At 37.8% G+C, this 21553-nt stretch overlaps 1 pseudogene; it reads right to left on the bottom strand.

The window, feature by feature from the left end:
* Nucleotides 1-17886: 17886 nt before the first annotated feature.
* On the bottom strand, nucleotides 17887-21453 carry LOC148931886 (receptor-like protein 33; annotated as a pseudogene).
* Between the last annotated feature and the right edge of the window lie 100 nt (nucleotides 21454-21553).

Consider the following 21553-nt stretch of genomic DNA (forward strand, 5'->3'; position numbering starts at 1 on the left):
GAGAGTGGAGCAGGAGTGGAGGAGGAAATGATTAAGGGAAATATTAAAATTGGTCATGATTATAATATTATTTTGGGGTATTAAGGAAATGCCTTTTTAAAATAGATATTATTATTTAAATATGACAATTATTTTGTTGACTTAATTCTAGTACTCCCTCCGTCCCGGCTAAGGTGACACATTACTTACCTGGCATGGGGTTTTAGGAGTAATTAGTTAATGTGTTTAATTGGAGAGAGAAAGGGTGGGTGGAAGTATTAAAATAGAGAGAGAGAAAGGTGAATATATTAATAGGGGTGGGAAAAAGTGGTTGAGTGTATTAATTGGAGAGAGAAAGTTTCCAAAAAAGGAAATGTGTCAGTTGGGACAAACTAAAAAGGAAAACATGTCATCTTAAGCGGGACGGAGGGAATAGTAAATATTAATCGCCTTTTTGTGTGGCCTCTCAATTGGAGAGTGGAGTGAGTGGGAGGTAAGGTGCATAATATTTTTGTAACCGCAGGAGGTTTGCATCGACATATTTGCTCCAGTTCTATTGTTTGATTCGTTACTCACTGATACGATCCTATATCATAGGATATTCCAATTATTTAGTTTTCTATTTATTCACCATATCTTTTCTATTTATATTTCGATATTTGTTTCTTATTCAATAAGTTAGGTTAGGAGTATTCTAATATTATAAATAGGAGAGAAATCAATCAATGAATCAATGAAATACTTTTCCTAAACTTGTCTTGAGCAACAAGAAGATTATCTTTCGTTCCTAATTGTTGTTCGTCGGAGAACGTCCGAAAATCAACAATTCGTGGTCTATCTTTCGAGAACGTCGAAGGTTCGATCACCTTATCAATCCGAGAAGTTAGTTATCCGGCCTCGTTACGGAGAACATGGTGCTTTCATCCCATGCTCATCCTCTGTCTTCATTCATCCATATCCCCCAAATTATTCACCAATAAAAAAAAATAAAAAAATCACCGTAGCACCACCATCACAGCCACACCTAATCCTCCGTCTTCCATCATCTAGCCATAAACCCAAACCTCAACAAAAAAAAAACCACCGAACCCCTTGTTTGCAAAGAAGGCACTCCAACTTCATTCTTTTTCCAATTATTAGTTATGGCTATTTACCACCAATATCAGCTCCCGCACCAGATACACTCAATGTTTGCAAAATTTGATCGACTATTGGACATGATGGAATCTCGTATGGACGCAGTAGATCGGCGCGTGGAAAATCTTCGTCGGAAACAATACCCAAGCCCACACCAATGTGGGCGGTCGCGCAACATCTCTGACGGCTTTTTCAGCCGCCATCCTGAAGATGCAGCCAATCGCTGCGTTGGCTACCCTTGTGCACCTCCGCTGCCGGAGCCACCGCCACATCCGACTCCATCCTCGCCATACGCGCAGCGAACCCGTCGCAGCTATCTGTCCCACAGTCAGCCGCCGCCAACGCGCTCTAATTCCAGCGGGTATACCACCTGATAGAATGCCCACCAGCCGCCGCTCAACGCCTCCACCTTTGGGGACCAGTTCATGGAAACAACCACCCCGAAAGCCGCATTGCGTGCGCAAAAGCCCTAACCCGGGTTGGTTTTCGCAAGAATCACACCAGCAGCAGTTTCTGCCACCAAAAAGGCAGACTTTCTGGGACCTGCCCAAGACAGTATGTGGGGTTTGCCCTAAAACTCTAAACCCTAATAAGCAGACTTTCTGGACTTGCCCGAGACAGTATGTGGGGTCTCCGGTCTCTGACACTCTACAGGCACGCCCAACCAGGCGTTGGGATCAGCCTGGAACGAGCATTTGGCAGCGACTGTCGGCTTACGAACCACTGCCCCCGACCGGTTGGCTGGCTTCCGCGACGACAACAGTTGTCCGTGCCTCAGCCCACGTGTTGGGACCCACTGGAACAGCCGGGATACCCACCACATGAACCACCAACACTTGTGGAGCCCCTTCATCATGAGTGTGCCAAATTCCGACGTTTGCCGCAGCAACTGCAACCACATCGCTACCGGACTGAGGTTGATGAGGACAGATGTTATGGAGAGGTCGTTACTCACACTCATTCGCCAACACTTGATGGCAATGATGAGCTTTGTGATCCAGAGAACTCCATATCAGTGATAGCAGCAAAGAAATTGGATCGTGGCTTGCCTAGTGAGAATTGAGGATCTGGGGAAGGTAGAAACGGCAGACTCGAGGACCAACAAGTTTAATCTTTTGTGGAAATCTACTCACCACGCAACCCCGATATGAGTACAAAGAAGGAGAAAAAGACATTGTTGAACGATGTAGAGGAGGACGATTCCACTAATGAAGTGAAGAAGGTCGTCGCCTCACTCAGGATTGTTCAAGTTCCATCCAAAAATGTTGTTGGAAATTGTTGGAGCAAGAAAGAAGATAGTGCGTACATCGGTTTTCCCGTTGCTTGTGTCTATGTGGATTTGAATGTCGGTGATGTCCCAAGTCTGAATCTTTGATCAACATCGCTCGACACCGATGCAAGGTTGATCCCTCCGCGCAATGACACGCCATGTTTGTGCTAGGGATTGGTGCCCCTTGCACAGCGGAAGTCATACATAAACAAATAAATCATGCATCCAGATCTATTTGACTGATTACGGGATCAATTAACCACATGTTAAACAATCAAAATTGCATACAAGAACGCACATAAATCATGCTTTAAGGAATTAAACCCTAATTCATGATATTCTACAGATTAAGGTTACCGATCTGATTCTCCAAAGAATCGACGATTGCTTGCTCCTTCTCCACATGAAGATCTTCGTACGCGACCACAAATCTTCTAATCTGTATCCCGAACTCAGATAATGACCTTTGGGTGGGCAAAGCTTGTCAGAATCGAAAAGGGCTTGACTAAATAGAAGACAGAATTCCCACCAGAAGGGAATGAAAATTTCCGTCTCCTCTGGAGAGAGGGGCACGAAATTTTAAGCCCAAAAATCATTAAAATGGTCTTCTATTTAGTCTCCTTTATATAGAGTTATGATGGGCCAGATTAGGGATCCATGGAGGTTGAACTTGGACCAAACCTGTTGGACTTTTACTAATTAAATTGAGCCCCAATTTAATACAAGTCCAACAGAATATTATTATCAGCCACTACAGTAAAATAATATTGACTGTCCGTCCAATCCCAAATTACGAGTAATCCAGGCTTTGCCTCTTTAATTTATTATTTCCCGTGTTTAAGATATAAATATCCATTAATTAATTTAAGTCTGCTATTTGACTTTAATTAATTAATATATTTTTCCAATAGTTCAAAATCTTTATTTATTATTCTGGAATAAATTCCACCGGCCGGGTTTCTAAATAATAAAACCTTTTTCGAACACCTCTTGAGGATATTATCAAACTGGACTCACCCAGCACACGATTCATTGCAATAACAATACTAGCACCTCTAGACATTGATCACCACTACCCAAGATATCAGGATTCTTGGATTGCAAAAAATCCGCACCATTTGATAAATCAAAGTAGTGCATAATCAATATCGTATGCTCAATGTTATGTCAACAATGATTAAGAAATAACAATCACCGAGACTTCGTCTTTCGGTAAATAGCAAGAAAGACTTATCTCAACTGTTAGATCCTTCAGTGCTATACCACACCAGTGTCGTTTATTTCCTAAGGTAAGGAAATATGCGGACTGACACTGCAACCTTTCACGATAGGTAGCCAAAGCCTATCTAGGTTGTGAAATTCTATTTCTCTTCTACAAAGAACCGACTGCGTCACCTTCTGTGAACGTCGTTCACGACCAGTCTACTATGTAGAAAAATTAGACTTGTTTGCTTCTTATACATTTAAATGTTTGAGAAACATCTTATAAATGCACAAGCAAACATCAATGCATAAAATTACTTCTTCTCGCTTTGGGTTAAAAGTGGATTGTAAAATTTATTGTATACAAGCAATTCTATCAGTGCAACATGCTCGAAATATGCTTTTCAGTATACCAATCCTAACAATCTCCCACTTATACTCAAAATCATGCTTTCGAGTATACCCACTGCCAAAACTCTCCCACTTATACTCTAAGCAGGTCTCGGACCATGATACATCGAACTACCATACTTTTCACCTAATGTGTGAAACATGTTGCCACATAGGTATTTTGTGAAAATTTCTGCCAGGTTGTTCTCTGATGATATCTTGGTAACCATAATGTCTCGCTGCGCACTTTTCCCTTAATTAATTTCATATTTCCTCTCTATGTGATTGCTTAGCTTTATCAGATCGTGTTTCCCTCGAGTTAGACACATGTCTAGAGTAACCATAATAAAATATAATACTCATAGGCATACTTGGAATCACGGTCAAAGCTATTAGAAAGTTACTGAGATGAACAACTACCTTAGTAGTTTCCTATGAAACCACAGTTGTAATTATCATGATAGAGCCTGTGATGAAATCACACTCCTTCAAGACTCAGTTTTCAACTCCTAACGTGAACACATAGTCAGAGGATAACTCGATCACCGATCAATAATAAAATCGAGTCGATGTAACCTAAAGGACATAACATGGATGTCTAGTAAAATCGAACATACCGTTTAGTCTTCTTCAAGTACTATAGTATATTTTTTACCAATCCAATGTCCTTGGCCATGGTTAAAATGATATCAAGCTTTTATGCCAATGACAAAGCTAATATCTAACTTAATACACATCATAGCATATATGAGACTTCCAATTACGGAACTTGTCTCATTCTTCTTGATCTCATGTAGTGTTAAAAACACTTGGCTAGAGACAAGATAATTCCATCTAGAGAAGTAAAACCTTTTCTTGGAATTTTCAATGCTAAAGTGTCTAAGTATGGTGTAGATGTCGGATTCTTTAAGAAAACTTAACATTCTTTTTCTAGCAATCTAATGAGTTAGATGCTTAGAATGTAACTAGTTTATCTTAAATCCATCATCCTTAAACTGGGTAGACGACCAGTTTCCTACGCTAGATAACCCTTTGAGTTGTTTATCAACTTTTATAGATGTCATCATCGTAGAGTACCAAGAATACCATATATAGTGCACTTTCAACTTTCTTGTACTTGTAGCACATAACCATTAAGATGTTCCATGTAGATGATCTCCTCAAGACTTCTACTTAAAGAAAACTGTCTTGACAATCATAATACATACATCCTAATTTATGTAAGCTACAATAGACAATATGATATAGATCGTCTTAGGCATAATGGCAAGCGAGAATATCATTCTTTCTGGGTATAACCCTTTAGCCATTATTCTAGCCTTTTAAGATCCATGTTTACACTTGCAGATCCACTAGCTCCCACTGGCTAAAATAGTCTATGGGTAGTATCGCAAGTCTTGCAAACATTCTTGTCTATCTTAGATTATTATTCAGAATCTATCATCTTATCAAGAATGATTATCCGAATGAGTCAATGCGCCCTTGTAGTTACAGAGATTAGATTCAAGTCGATCTAAAACTTAGTCTAAAGACTCTCTTAGATCCATGAACTTGTTACGTTCGCAAGGAACGCTCCCACTACAACATGACTCTTATAATCTTAGGTACAATAGTTGATTTTCTAAGTGCATAAGTATCTAATGGTATGACTTCTTGGTTAAGATGAAATATAGAGATTCTGATTATCTTGAGAATTATCATGCTTGTTAGGCTTGTAGTTCTTCTCATAATCTTCATCAAATAATCTAGTATTCATGTAAACAAATACCTATCTTGCCGTGAAGATTATAGAACATGTACCTTTTCTATCAATTAGGACAATCTTAAAACATACCTCAGTACACAGTTCCAATTACTTGGATACCTTTTCCAAAACATGTGTTGGAATAACTCCACACCTTGAGATGTGCTGGACTAGACTTACCTCTAGTCCACAACTCGTGTGTTGTAGAAGGTACTGATGTTATGGTAGTTTCTTTAAGATATAACTCGTTGTTTCCAACGTATATCCCATCAATGATAAGGTGTTATTGAGTGAAACTGTTCCCATATCGAACTTGTCATAAAAGGATTCGATATCTTCTTATATGACTATCCCATTCTTTAGAAGAGTGCTTGGAGTAGTCAACTTGGATTTAACTCCCACTACTGATCTTAACTCATTGCTCGTCTCCCATGGTGTAGACCATTGAGATTTTCTAGTCTTTCTATATTGCATCTCTATAAGTATACTGAATACCTTGAACCACCAAAGGATCCTTACTTATAGTGCATCAACCAGACTTACTTGACTTTCAAGCTATTTAACAAGCAAGTTGTTAAAATCTCGATAGTCACTTGAGTTAGACAAAATCAGTTTGAACGATTACTAAGTACTTTCTTGGCCTTATGTCTAAGTGCCATAAATACTTTATCATTCATTGTATAAGAAGTTGAACTGTTGTTCGAAACTCAATCTTGTTGCATTTATATTGTTTAGATACTATGATGTATAATTTGTTTTTCTATGGTACTATGATAGATATTCGAATCACATTTCTTAATAATGCACGCATTATAAAATGATATCGAACACCGCTTAATCATAAACAAGTTCAGATACTGAAACTGAATTCTTTCTAAACTAAACTGTACCAATAAAACAAAACTCTAACATCAAAACAAAACAATTAAGTGAGCATAAATAAATAGCTCCCACTACAACAACTGCCCAACTGGATTAAGATCTCTCCTTTAGAAGTTGTATTGTTATCTAAGTCATTGTCCTTCTTTAGAAGAGTTCAATCTGACTTACAATGCATCTTCAATTTGCCTTTTCACCTAATTTATCTTGCCTTTCTTGCTTTCAGCAGACATTGATGATAATTCAGCTTTTTCCCTCTTTCGATTGCCAGTCTTCTGTTCGATTGAGCTAAGACATAGGAAAGATGTAGCTTTAACGAATTTGTCATCTATCATGTTATCTTTCTCTATTAGTAATAAAGTGAATATCATGTAGAAGGCTTCCAACTTTTAAGTAACAACCTTCATACTATCACTTCCTATTACATTTGACGAAGAACTGAGTGTAGAAACTATTTGAGTAACTGAATAAGAAGATTCCTCAAAATATTCTATCTCTCGTGGATATTCCAATAGAATCTGGACATCGTCCTTATTGGATATTCATCTTTCATCAATATAAACCAAGACGTGTCTTACTACTTAAAAGAAAGTAGTTTGACCTTCTATCTCAAAGAACTTGTCAAGTACATGCGTAAAATGCATTCTTAAACTTTCTTTATAGAATTTTGTCAAGGAAATAGAGGACATGAATTGGTGAATACAAACTTTAAGTTTTCAGCAATGAGAATCTTATCCATTTACATTTCCAGTCTACATAATTTTGGCCTTCGAGTTAGATTTCTTTAAGGTTCGCAGACATTATTAAGAATTTGGCTGAGAAGAAATAAAACTATTTATCACATACTATGCTTGATACATAATTGCAAACAACCACAAAACAATTCATGTATCTCGCAACTGCCAAAAGCAAAATAAGTACGCCTCTAGGGAGGTCATACAAATTCGGATTCCAACAATTTCCTGGTCACAATACCGACGAATAGTCCAGAGACCACTAAGGTGGCATGGCCGCCAAATATTGCCTAAGCTTTTACCATAAATATTTGCATCTAGAAATTTCATTTCTGTTTTGATACTCCTTCTAGGGAAGGTCGTACGCCACTAACAAAATTCCATAGCTATGTCATAAATATGTTTAAACATACGAACTTGCAATTTCACGGGATTATGGCTCCCACTAGGGTGGGTCGCGATAATATTAGAAACATGCTTCTAGTTTAAACAATTTACTATTAAGAAGTCTAATCTTATGAACTTGTTATTTCGTAGGATTATTGCTCCCACTAAGGTGGGTTGCGATAATATTAGAAACTGCTTCATATATAGACCAATTTATGGAGACCATATACAACGCACTATTGTAATTATCACTTAGTTATTTTGAACATGGTTTTTGCATAATTATCACATAAGCAGATAAGGCAGATTAATCCACTTATAATAGATAATCACCAAATAAATAGATAAATTCATTTACTTCATGGTAATTATCACACTGGATAATTATTGAAATTATTTAATAAATCTAGGGAGATTTACTTAAATAAATAATCCCTTATCTTATCCAAAATAGGAATTTCAGATTTGATAAGATCTTGGATAATGGTTATCCAAATTAATTAGGATTTATCTAGATAGAATAGAATCTATCTAAATCCTCTTAGGATTATTCTAGATTTTATAGGAATAAAATCAAATCCTAAATTTCAAGATAAAATTGAACTTGGATTATCATTATCTAAATCATACCAAGATATTTCTGGATGAAAACAAATTTCTCCAAATCCATAAGATGAAGATAAAACCCAATCATTCCAAGATTTAAAGAAATCTTAGATTACTTAGAATAAGAACCTAGAATATATCAAATCTATTAGGATTTATCTAGATAAAATTAATTTTATCAAAATCCAATTAGATATGGATTATCTTCTATTATGTTTATCCATATTTATCTGGGATATTTACTAAAAAGAAATAAATCTATTTATATCCATAAAAATAGGATAATCTAGAATTAATATTAATTAATTCAACTAGGATTTATCTAGATAGAACTAAATCTATCTTAAATCCAAAAGATAATTACAATATTGGATTAATAATTATCTAAATCTTCTAAGATATATTCTAGATAGATGTAAATCTATCAATATCTATAAGATAGAGATAAACTTAATTATCTAATTCAACTAGGATATTTTCTAAATAGAATTAATTCTATAAATATTCACAAGAAAAAGATAAACATGGATTTTAACTATCCCAATCTACTAAGATATATTCTAGATAGATATAAATCTATCAATATCTATAAGATATGGAAAAACATAATTAAAATTTATCTTAGTCTATCTAAGATTTATTCACATAGAATTAAATATATATAAATCCATAAGACAATAAAATTAATTATTATCCAAATTTATCTAGGATTTGTCTAGATATAATTAAATATATCTAATCCATAAAATAAGGATAAAATCCAAACTTAATTAATTATTTATCTAGTCTATCTAGGATTTATTTACATAGAATTAATCTATATAAATCCATAAGACAAAATAAAAAAATAATTATTATCATCCGAATTTATCTAGGATCTATCTAGATAGAATTTAATCTATCCAAATCCATAAAATAAGGATGAATTCCAACTAATCCAAGATTAAAGATATATCAAATCTTATTCTAAATTATATCCTGAAAAATATTCAAAATTAATTCCTAGGGTGTAGGGAACCCTAACTAATTTTGAAATTTTCTCCAAATTAGTTCCTAGGGTTTACGAAAACCCTAACTAATTTGGAATGCTGCGTCGCTACACGAGCCCGGGAAACGCCACCAACGAGCTCCCACTCGGACCGCAGCTGCTGCTGGCACGCCACCGTCGAGTTGCTCAACGTCTCGCAGCTTGTTGGACAGCTGCTGGACCGCATCAAGGGCTGCTGCTGCAGCTGCATTACCGCAGCCACTGCTGCCCTCTTTACGAACCACTGTCACCGTCGCTGCTCGGAGATGCCACTGCAGCCATACGTTTTTGCAGAACGCAGCCATCTCCGTCGACTTGTGAGCCCAGCTTGACACATTGGGCAGCTTCTTGCGCTAGGCAAGCTGCTTTTCTTCCGCAGTCTGTTAGCCTTGCCAATTTGGTCAAACTGCCCACCCTGATAGCTACGGCAGTTGGCGTCTTTCTCTCGTCGTGATTTATCACGACAGAACATGACTTGATTTAGATGGCGTAATCCAAGCACAAAATAGAACGTGCAATCATTCAAAGTAATGATTACAATATGTAATTATACCAAACAAAACGCTGTACCTCCTCACATAGTGAACAAATTGATTTTCATCAAGGCTGTTGTCGCACATCTTTGAGGCTGCGTAATTCTTCATTCTTTGTGTTCGATCGAATTCGTTCAGTCAAAAACAAAAACAAACACAATACAAATGAAGAAAAATATGCATTCAAGCAATCCGAAAACATGAAATTAATCCACATAATCAGAGCCAAAATTGGCTCTGATACCAATTGCTGGGGATTGGTGCCCCTTGCACAGCGGAAGTCATACATAAACAAATAAATCATGCATCCAGATCTATTTGACTGATTATGGGATCAATTAACCACATGTTAAACAATCAAAATTGCATACAAGAACGCACATAAATCATGCTTTAAGGAATTAAACCCTAATTCATGATATTCTACAGATTAAGGTTACCGATCTGATTCTCCAAAGAATCGACGATTGCTTGCTCCATCTCCACATGAAGATCTTCGTACTCGACCACAAATCTTCTAATCTGTATCCCGAACTCAGATAATGACCTTTGGGTGGGCAAAGCTTGTCAGAATCGAAAAGGGCTTGACTAAATAGAAGACAGAATTCCCACCAGAAGGGAATGAAAATTTCCGTCTCCTCTGGAGAGAGGGGCACGAAATTTTAAGCCCAAAAATCATTAAAATGGTCTTCTATTTAGTCTCCTTTATATAGAGTTATGATGGGCCAGATTAGGGATCCATGGAGGTTGAACTTGGACCAAACCTGTTGGACTTTTACTAATTAAATTGAGCCCCAATTTAATACAAGTCCAACAGAATATTATTATCAGCCACTACAGTAAAATAATATTGACTGTCCGTCCAATCCCAAATTACGAGTAATCCGGGCTTTGCCTCTTTAATTTATTATTTCCCGTGTTTAAGATATAAATATCCATTAATTAATTTAAGTCTGCTATTTGACTTTAATTAATTAATATATTTTTCCAATAGTTCAAAATCTTTATTTATTATTCTGGAATAAATTCCACCGGCCGGGTTTCTAAATAATAAAACCTTTTTCGAACACCTCTTGAGGATATTATCAAACTGGACTCACCCAGCACACGATTCATTGCAATAACAATACTAGCACCTCTAGACATTGATCACCACTACCCAAGATATCAGGATTCTTGGATTGCAAAAAATCCGCACCATTTGATAAATCAAAGTAGTGCATAATCAATATCGTATGCTCAATGTTATGTCAACAATGATTAAGAAATAACAATCACCGAGACTTCGTCTTTCGGTAAATAGCAAGAAAGACTTATCTCAACTGTTAGATCCTTCAGTGCTATACCACACCAGTGTCGTTTATTTCCTAAGGTAAGGAAATATGCGGACTGACACTGCAACCTTTCACGATAGGTAGCCAAAGCCTATCTAGGTTGTGAAATTCTATTTCTCTTCTACAAAGAACCGACTGCGTCACCTTCTGTGAACGTCGTTCACGACCAGTCTACTATGTAGAAAAATTAGACTTGTTTGCTTCTTATACATTTAAATGTTTGAGAAACATCTTATAAATGCACAAGCAAACATCAATCCGATAAAATTACTTCTTCTCGCTTTGGGTTAAAAGTGGATTGTAAAATTTATTGTATACAAGCAATTCTATCCGTGCAACATGCTCGAAATATGCTTTTCAGTATACCAATCCTAACAGTTTGAGCATTCTGAGAGACGTGAACAAGCTTTTCGTTTTGGCATGGAATTTTGCCGACAACATCGGGTGTTACAGTGAGTCGTTCGGCTGTTCGGTATGCATTTGATCCAGGAGGAGACGTTTCGCCAAAGCTTTTGCTGTCAACTCTCGTCGTTCGTGGTTCCCACTTTGAGGACAAGGTGGATTTCAACCGTGGGCGAGTTGATACGATCCTATATCATAGGATATTCCAATTATTTAGTTTCCTATTTATTCACCATATCTTTCCCATTTATATTTAGATATTTGTTTCTTATTCAATAAGTTAGGTTAGGAGTATTCTAATATTATAGATAGGAGAGAAATCAATCAATGAATCAATGAAATACTTTTCCAAAACTTGTCTTGAGCAACAAGAAGATTATCTTTCGTTCCTAATAGTTGTTCGTCGGAGAACGTCCGAAAATCAGTAGATCAGGGTCTATCTTTCGAGAACGTCGAAGGTTCGATCACCTAATCAATCCGAGAAGTTAGTTGTCCGGCCTCGTTACGGACAATGTATGTAACACTCACAGTGCCCATTTGATCGATATTGTAGGAACCAGTAATAGAATATGTTGAGGGATATGAGGAACTTGAAGAGGAGGATGATATGGAAGATTTTGGTGGTCTTGCTATCAGAGAAGATTATAATAATGGTAAGACTTTTGCAATTCCTCTTTACACAGTTCTATTTGTTGGAATCTATGTCGGTCAATGGACTTTGACCAATTATAATTTCAACGAGACATTTAATTCTGTGAAATTATATGATATAGCGTCGATCTACGTTCGAAGTAGATGATCGTGGTATATTCATTTTCTCAAATTCGATTCCCGGTGAGTGAGAAATAATGGATTAGAGTTGTGCAAAATTGCAAACTTAAATGAGCTATGGGAGAAGCTTAGGGAATAATTTAAAGAGTTAATTATCCCACATTGGAAGTTACAACCTTATTAAACTAGTATTTTAATAAGAAGGATTATTACATGTAATAATAATAGTGGACTAAGATGGGCTGTAAGAGCCCACACGCGCGCGCCGCCCGCCCCGCCGCGAGCCGCGAGCCTCGAGCCTCGAGCCCGAGCCCACACCCGCGCTGGGCTCGACCCAAGGCTAGCGGGTCTAATTCTTTTTAGACCACCACCGTTTCCACGTCAGCGAGCCAAGCGGGATGACACCTCGTCAGTATGACGCGAGAAGCCAACGTGGCTGACACGTGATAGTCCACGTCATGAACGAATCTAGAAGCGTCGAGATTCAACCTCTCTAGCTCTATGCTTGTAACGGTCCGCCCGACCGTTACAGCTTGTAACGCCTCGTAACCGATGACCGTTACGGTCTAGCATTGATGACAGCCATCAAGGCTGCGTTGACCCCTACAGTGGATCCACTGAGCCTATAAATAGGCTAGTCATTCTAGCATTCTACACACCAGAAACTAGATAGCACTCTGCCCTCTCCTCCATCCAGTTCGCTGGAGCTCTGTTGATAGCGGTGCTGCTTCATCAGAGACGTAGCCGTTTTATCTTTGGGGATGAAACGTCAATCCGAAGAGCACTACCGGGGCGTATCTCGTCTTGCAGAAAGAGGACTCCTCGACTCGGCTAAACACTTTCACGGTTTACTTGTTTCGAATTTTTCTTGTAATCGTGTTTCAGCATTTGTATTTCTTCTTGGGTTGTATTACACCCGACTAGTTTTATATCTTGTAATTCCAGAAACCAACACTATTAACATACAACTTAATAGCTCTTCTGTTGGGGTTCAAATTGGGAGAGAGACCCCTGCTATTTTCGTCTTCACTTTCAGAATTTTCGGAATCATTAAGGGAGATGGGTGATTGTCTTCTTGAAAAAACAGGCCTGAATGATGATGAAGAAAGTGGTAAGCTTTTCTAACTTTGAAGATAATTTTTGGTCAATGTATTATATATACTATGGTTTGTGTATATGTGGGTATTCCTGAAAGAGAACTAATATCTATTTCATATTTATATGTCCACACCTTCAGTTTGAGATAGACATGGTTCAAATTGTTCCATTTTTTTCTAGGTAAGTTAGTGAATACAAAGTCTCTCACGTAGTAGCAGAATCACTAAATTTCTATTAGCTAATTTAGTTTTGTCGTAAGGAAATATAGCACACCTTATTAGATTTCCAACTTTGTATCATTCTATCTGTTAGGATCTAGCTACCGATTGAAAACCACATACGCAAACAAGAATCTAAAACCCACCGAAGCAATTACGTGGTTCGGCAAACTTTCCTACATCCACGGAGAAGATGACCGGAATTTTATTGATGGTGAACTCTCAAGATCAAGAATCATACACTCACAATACAACCACTCAAGACTAATCACAAGCTCAAGTAGAAATCTCCTAATCGTGTGTGTAATTGTGTGTTATTCACTCTACTCTTTACAACTGAATTACCGAGCTATATATGAGATGAAGAAGAAGAAAACTAACTAAACACTTCACAAAGATTCAGTTATTACCGCCAAAGCCAACGGCTACTTTTAGCTCAACAAACTGAGCTCTCTTTCTTGATCTTCCCTTCGAGCCCATTCTCTCGGCCAAGTCATTGTATTGTAAGGACATAAACTCACAAATCTCCACCTTGTACTTGTAATACAACCACCAATATCTAAATCCAAACAGTGCTTGAACTTGGATACTGGCAAAGCCTTTGTCAACATGTCAGATGCATTTTCTTCGGTTGGAACCTTCACAACATCTATACTTCCCTGCTGAATTTCATCACGAATGAAGTGCCTCCTTACATCAATATGCTTTGACCTTTCATGGAACATTTGATGCTTGGCCAGTCATATGGCAGAGTTACTATCACACTTTATCTTCACCCCAGCCTGCTCCAAACCAAAATCATGGAGGATGCCCTGCAGCCATTTTCCCTCCTTTGCAGCCTCAGTTAATGAAATATATTCAGCCTCTGTTGTAGATAATGCTACCACAGGTTGCAAATTTGATTTCCAGCTCACTGCAGTGCCAAATAACGTGAAGATATAACCACTCTGAGATTTTCTGTTGTCCAAATTCGCAGCATAATTTGAATCACAGAATCCCTCCAAAGCATCATCACCCTCAGACCAGGCTCCACCTCCAAAATGCAACCCAACATTCATAGATCCTTTCAGATATTTTAGAATCCACTTTAAAGCTAGCCAATGTTCTTTTCCTGGGTCTGACATATACCTGCTAGCTACACTAATAGCATGAGCCACATCAGGCCTTATGCAGATCATTAGATACATGATACTGCCCACAATATTTGCATATGGGATCTGATTCATTTCTCTTCTATCCCTCTCCTCCTTTGGCATCTGTTCTTTGCTAAGTTTAAAATGGCTAGCCAAAGGAATGGATACAGACTTAGTATCTTCCATCTGATATTTCTTGATCACTTTACTGATGTAATCTGCCTGCACCAGCCTTAACTCCTTTTTCTTTCTATCTCTGAGTATATCCATACCAAGAATCCTTTTAGCATCTCCCAGATCCTTCATATCAAACTCCATCTTCAGATCATCTTTAATTTTCTGAATTTCCTTCTTACAAGGGCCAGCCAGCAAGATGTCATCAACATAGAGAAGCAAATAGGCTATTATTCTTTCCCCATTCTTCTTCATATAAACACAACTATCAAAGCTAGATCTTTCAAACTTCATATTCACCATGTGTTCATGAAACTTGAGATTCCACTGCCTACTACTTTGCTTCAGCCCATAAAGGCTCTTTTTCAGCATACAAACTTTGTGTTCTTCTCCAGGCTTCTCAAAACCTTTTGGTTGCACCATGTAGATTTTCTCCTCAAGGTCCCCATGTAGAAATGTTGTGTTCACATCAAGCTGATGTAACTCCCAATCCAGATAAGCTGTGAGTGCAAGCAAAATCATTATAGAAGTGTGCTTCACTACTGGAGAAAAAACCTCAGTGTAGTCAATCCCCTCAACTTGAGTGAAACCTCTAGCTACCAACCTTGCTTTAAATCTGATGGACTCTACTTCACTCACTTCCACCTTCTTCTTAAACATCCACTTGCAGCTAATCAATTTCTGTGTCTCTGGATTGTCTACCAAGATCCAAGTCCCATTCTTAAGCAGAGACTCTATCTCTTCCCTCATGGCCTTGATCCATTTCTGCCTTTCTTTGCACCTTATAGCTTCCTCATATGTGGCTCGCTCTGCATATGAAATCACTTCAGCTACACATAATGCAAAGAAACTCATATCATAGTCAGAGAACCAGCTTGGGTGCCAAACATTTGTCCTTAGTCTCCCATCTGGTGGCTGCTGATTATTTTCATCATGAGTCTGCTCTGACTGTTGTGGTTGTGCTCCACCTTCTTCTCTGTCATCTAACAGTTCCACATCCTCTTCTGATTCAGTTTCATGTGAGCTCTCACCAATCTCAAAAGTCTGATCCTCTTTTCTATTAGTTACAACAGCCTCATCCTTCTTGAGGGGCATCTCTGCCTCATTAAAACTCACATCTCTGCTAATCACAATTTTTTTATCACCCTTCTCCAGATTCCAAAGCCTATAGGCCTTCACTCCATCTTGATAGCCCAACATGATGCATTTTTTAGCCCTTGGCTCCAGCTTGTTTTGTTTAACATGCGCATATGCCGCACAACCAAAAATTCTTAAAACAGAGTAATCACCAATATTGCCATACCACCTTTTATCTGGGACTTCATTCAATATAGCAGATGAGGGACACTTGTTTATTAGTACAACGACAGTAGATATGGCCTCGGCCCAAAACTTCCTAGGCAAACCAGATGAAAACAACATGCATCTCACCCTTTCTAATAGAGTTCGGTTCATCCTCTCTGCAATCCCGTTTTGTGGGGGATTTCTAGGGGTGGTCCTATGCCTTTTAATTCCCTTAAGCTTACAAAATCCCTCAAATTCAACAGACAAGAATTCCATCCCATTGTCAGTCCTAAGACATTTTAACACATACCCTCTTTCATTTTCACATCTGTTATGCCATTCTTGAAATCTCTCAAAAGCTTGGGACTTATCTTTCAATTTATAAACCCAAACCTTTCTAGAATAATCATCTATAATGGAGATGAAGTACTTACCTCCACTCATAGACTCCACTTGAATGGGGCTGTGGAGCTGTGTTTCCCAGTGGCAAAAGGCAACTTCTTAGCCTTACCAAGAATACATGGCTCACACCTTCCCAAGCCTTCTGATACACTCAGTTTGATTGCTCCTTGCTTGCCCAGTTCCTTAATCCCCTTTTCTCCAACATGTCCCAGCCTGCAGTGCCAAGAACTCATGCTCTCAGACTGAGTGATGTTGACTGATCCAGTGACTGTCTCGGCCATTAAGTAGTACAAACTGTTCCTTCTCTTGGCTTCCATAATAGTTCTTGAACCCTTAGTTACCTTCAAGACCCCAGACTTAGAACTGAACTTATACCCCTTTGATTCCAGTAACCCCAGAGAGATCAAATTCCTTCTTATCTTAGGAATATACCTGACCTTTGTTAAGATTTTAATGTTGCCGTTTGTCACTTTGAGCTTTATGTTTCCAATTCCCTTGACTTCACATGTCTGATCATTGCCCAGAATCACAGACCCTTGGCTGATCCCCAGATTCTAAAACCAGGACTTGTGAGAGCAGATGTGATAAGTGCAGCCCGAGTCCATGATCCAAGACTCTTCAATGCTGGCTCCATCTTGCACATTCAGAGCTTCTGGAGCCTCCACCTACTGAGTCACATCTGCAGTGTCTGCTCCACCACTTTTCTGTAGCTCTTGCTTTCTTTTCCATGCAAAACAAGCTTTCTTAAGGTGGCCTGGTTTCTTGCAATAGTGACAACTTCTTGTCTCCTTTTCACCATCTACTTTTCCCTTTTCTTGTTTCTTCTGAAACTTCTTCTTGCTGCCTTTCTTGTCTCCATTCTTCATGTAAAGAATCTCAGCTGCTGGGTCGGTTTGTTTGACAGTGGATCTCTGAGTATCCTTGAGCTTCAAGGCTGAATGCATAGCTGATTTTGGACTCCCTTCCAAGGAGCATTGCATCCTTGAAGCGTTTATAGCTCTTTGGTAGGGAATTTAGCAACATGAGGGCCTTATCCTCATCCTTGATTTCCTCATCGATATTCTCTAGATCATCAAGACATTTTCCAAATTCTTCCAGCTGTTCCAATAGGCCTTTTCCATCCACAATCTTGAAGGTGAGCATCTTCTGCTTCAAGTGCAGTCTGTTGGCAAGGGATTTTGTCATGTATAACCCTTCCAACTTAGACCTGAGGTTGTGTCCTCCTTGGCCACTTCCCTAAGCACTCTGTCACTCAAATTCAAGATCAGAGTGCTATAGGCCTTGTACTGCATCAAGATAGCCTTCATCTTGAGTCTCCACAACCTGAAGTCATTGTGGCCGGTGAACTTTTCAACCTCGAACTTTGTTGTAGACATTTTCACGAACAGTTGGTGCTCCCACTGCCAGGATCAGCTTCAAAAACAATGGTGACTCCTTCAATCGCCCAAGATCAACGTAAATCGCGTTTCCCACAGATGGCGCCACTTGTTAGGATCTAGCTACCGATTGAAAACCACACACGCAAACAAGAATCTAAAACACACCGAAGCAATTACGTGGTTCGGCAAACTTGCCTACATCCACGGAGAAGATGACCGGAATTTTATTGATGGTGAACTCTCAAGATCAAGAATCATACACTCACAATACAACCACTCAAGACTAATCACAAGCTCAAGTAGAAATCTCCTAATCGTGTGTGTAATTGTGTGTTATTCACTCTACTCTTTACAACTGAATTACCGAGCTATATATGAGATGAAGAAGAAGAAAACTAACTAAACACTTCACAAAGATTCAGTTATAACCGCCGAAGCCAACGGCTACTTTTAGCTCAACAAACTGAGCTCTCTTTCTTGATCTTCCTTCGAGCCCCAACGGCTCAATTCTCTCGGCCAAGTCATTGTATTGCAAGGACATAAACTCACATATCCTCTGTTAGATTTCTTTGTCACTGACTCACTGCTGATTTTATAATCTTTACTATTTGCACTTAATTACCGTGTGGGCACACTTTTCCTAAAAAATAATTGATAGTATTTATTTTATAGGGAAGGTATTATTAATGCTAGGAAAAGTACAGTTTGAACTTCAGAAGCTTATTGATGGTTATGTGAGTTTTAATAACCTATACATTAGTTCTGTTTATATGTTAAGCCTTTTCACTAATATTTTTTGTCCTGCATTTTAGAGGTCACATATATTTAGGGAACTTATCCCACTTGAACTTAATCTAGATGCATGAGGGTTCAAGAACACCGATTAATCGGTTAGATAAGAAAATAGGAAATCAAGGTACCTTTTCTTGATAAAACGAACGGTAGAAACAAAGTAGAGACTTGATTCTTCAACAATTCTTGAGGCTCAAACTCTAATTCTTCTCAAAAGATGAAGAATTATTGGAGAAAAGTAGAAGAAAAATGGAGAGAGAGTGGGGAGAGAGAGAGGCGTGATTTTGAGAGTGGGAGGGGGCGGTTTTTATTTATTTATTTTAGGTTTAGGGTTCTCTCTTTATTTATAGAGTTCAATAAAATCTCTAGGTAATTAAATAGAATATTTGGGAAGATTTGATTCTCCACAATTAAATAAAATAAAATAAATATTGTGAAATAGAGAGGAAGGAAAGTGGCGTGAATTAGGGAAGAATAGGGAGTAGGCGATTTTTTGCCTATAATTTATGTGTAGGATTTATTTAAATATTCACGGAGAAGAAAGATATCACGGAGTAGAATAAAAATAATAATTCTCCCACCAATAATAGGAAATAGGCGTGAATATTGATTCCTCCTCCATAAGGAATCAATTTTAAATATTAACTAAAATAAGATATGGCAAGATCTCCTTGAGATATGGTAAGATTTGCTAGAATATTTATATTTATTCATGGAAGAGAATAAATAAGGGATCAAATAATATAATTAATAAATCTCATCTCCCATAAATAGGAGATTTTCGAAAAAAATCTCCTTATAATAGGCATGGGGGTCGAAATTTCATGAAGGAAAATAAGGAATAATCGGACTTTGGATTTAATTTAGGTAATTATCCCAAGAAATAATTAAATCCAAAAAAAATAGAATTCCTTCTCCAATAATAGTAGGGTTCGAAAATTTCAAATAAATAAATAATGATCCTATTAAATCTCACTCATCTCTTAGGTAAATAATTCACCACAATATTATCAACAATATTGACTATTTAATAGCCACGTGATAACATCAACAAGTTTGACTATTCAACTCAATCTCAACTCCAATTCGCAATTAGGTCACAAGGAATCATGCAATAAATCGCTCATCATTTAATTCACGTCTCCCACGCCATCAATAGTATTAAATAAAAATTTTACGGCTCTAAAATTAGGGTTCGAAATTTCGGGATGTTACACTAACAACATCAAAGAAGTTGAAGAGATGAAGTGATTAGTATCGTATTTTTAGCTCCGTCTCCATTTGGATACAAGCACAGGATTCCTAACGTAGAGCCAATCTCCAACAGCATCAAAGAAGTTGAAGAATGCAAATCTCCATGATTTCTTTAGTATAAAAGAACCAATAACTCCCCATAATCCGAAAATAAAACCGAAGGCCATTGATATGCCAACTTCTTGCATAAAAGATAGGTTGTTGCTTTTCTCATCTGCGGGGTTTATCGTTGTCCCATTCTCATCTTTGCATTTTTTTATCAACGGAAGTCCACACAATCCCAAGTTTTCCATGTATGAATCATTCTCAAATTTGGAGAACTGATCGGATCGCGGTATTTGCCCAACAAGATTATTCATTGAAAGGTTTAATTTCGCAAGAAATGTCAACCTTGTCAATTCACTTGGAATTTCACCATCCAATTTGTTTGTTGACAAGTCCAACGATTCTAGTTCACTTAAGTTTCCAAGAGATGAAGGTATATGTCCCATGAGGGTATTGTGGGACAAGTTCGGGTATTTGAGAATCTTGAGATTTCCTATGGAAGGTGGAATAGTTCCATTAAATCTATTGTAGGATAAGTCAATTACTGTAAATGTTTCCTAATTAACTGATCCTGACCTTTCAAGAAGAGCCTCATCTCCAAGTCATCTAGAAAGTAATCATTTTGAATTTCTACCGGCTCAATCATTTCTTTGAAATTGTTGAAAATTTTTTGAGGTAGAGAGCCCTGAAATTCATTATGAGACACATCGAAAACTTGCAACCTTGGAAATGGAAACTTGGTTCGTGAAGGAAGCGACATGCTACCACCAAACTTGTTAGACCTCAACACTAGCACTCAAAGCTCAAGTAGGCCTTCCATCCAAAAAGGAAATTTGTCTTGTATTTTATTATTTCCAATGTCGAGACCCCTTACTTGGGCAATTAATTAAGGATTTAGGTAATTGTCCGTGGAATTTGTTACTACCCAAATTGACTGACAAAAGACTACAATTCTTAGAAAAGGTTGATGGAATGATGCCACTAAATTGATTTTCCTTTAAATGAAAGATGGTCAAAGATCCGCTGAAGTTTCCAAAGCATTGTGGCAGTCTTCCTTCCAAAGTAATATTTGAGAGAAGAAGATACGAAAGGTGTGACAACTTGCAGATGGAGTATGGGAGCTCACCATTTAATTTGTTGGAAGAGAGATATAAGGACTCCAAATTTAGGAGATCTCCGATTGCAGATGGAACTGGACCTTCAAACAATTTTTGAAAGATTAAAGAATGGTAAACAAAATTTCTTGTATCGAAGGTTACATGGATGAATTTTACTCATTGCAAGCATACGTCTGCATTAGATGTTAACATTTTCCGACTCATTCGTGTCCTATCGTATTCATAGTATTTATATTAGTATCCCGAGGAACAAAATTCAA

The sequence above is a fragment of the Salvia hispanica genome, chromosome 2, assembly GCF_029641045.1.
Source record: "Salvia hispanica isolate PSC_SH4W2 chromosome 2, Shi_PSC_v1, whole genome shotgun sequence".
Lineage (NCBI taxonomy): Eukaryota > Viridiplantae > Streptophyta > Magnoliopsida > Lamiales > Lamiaceae > Salvia > Salvia hispanica.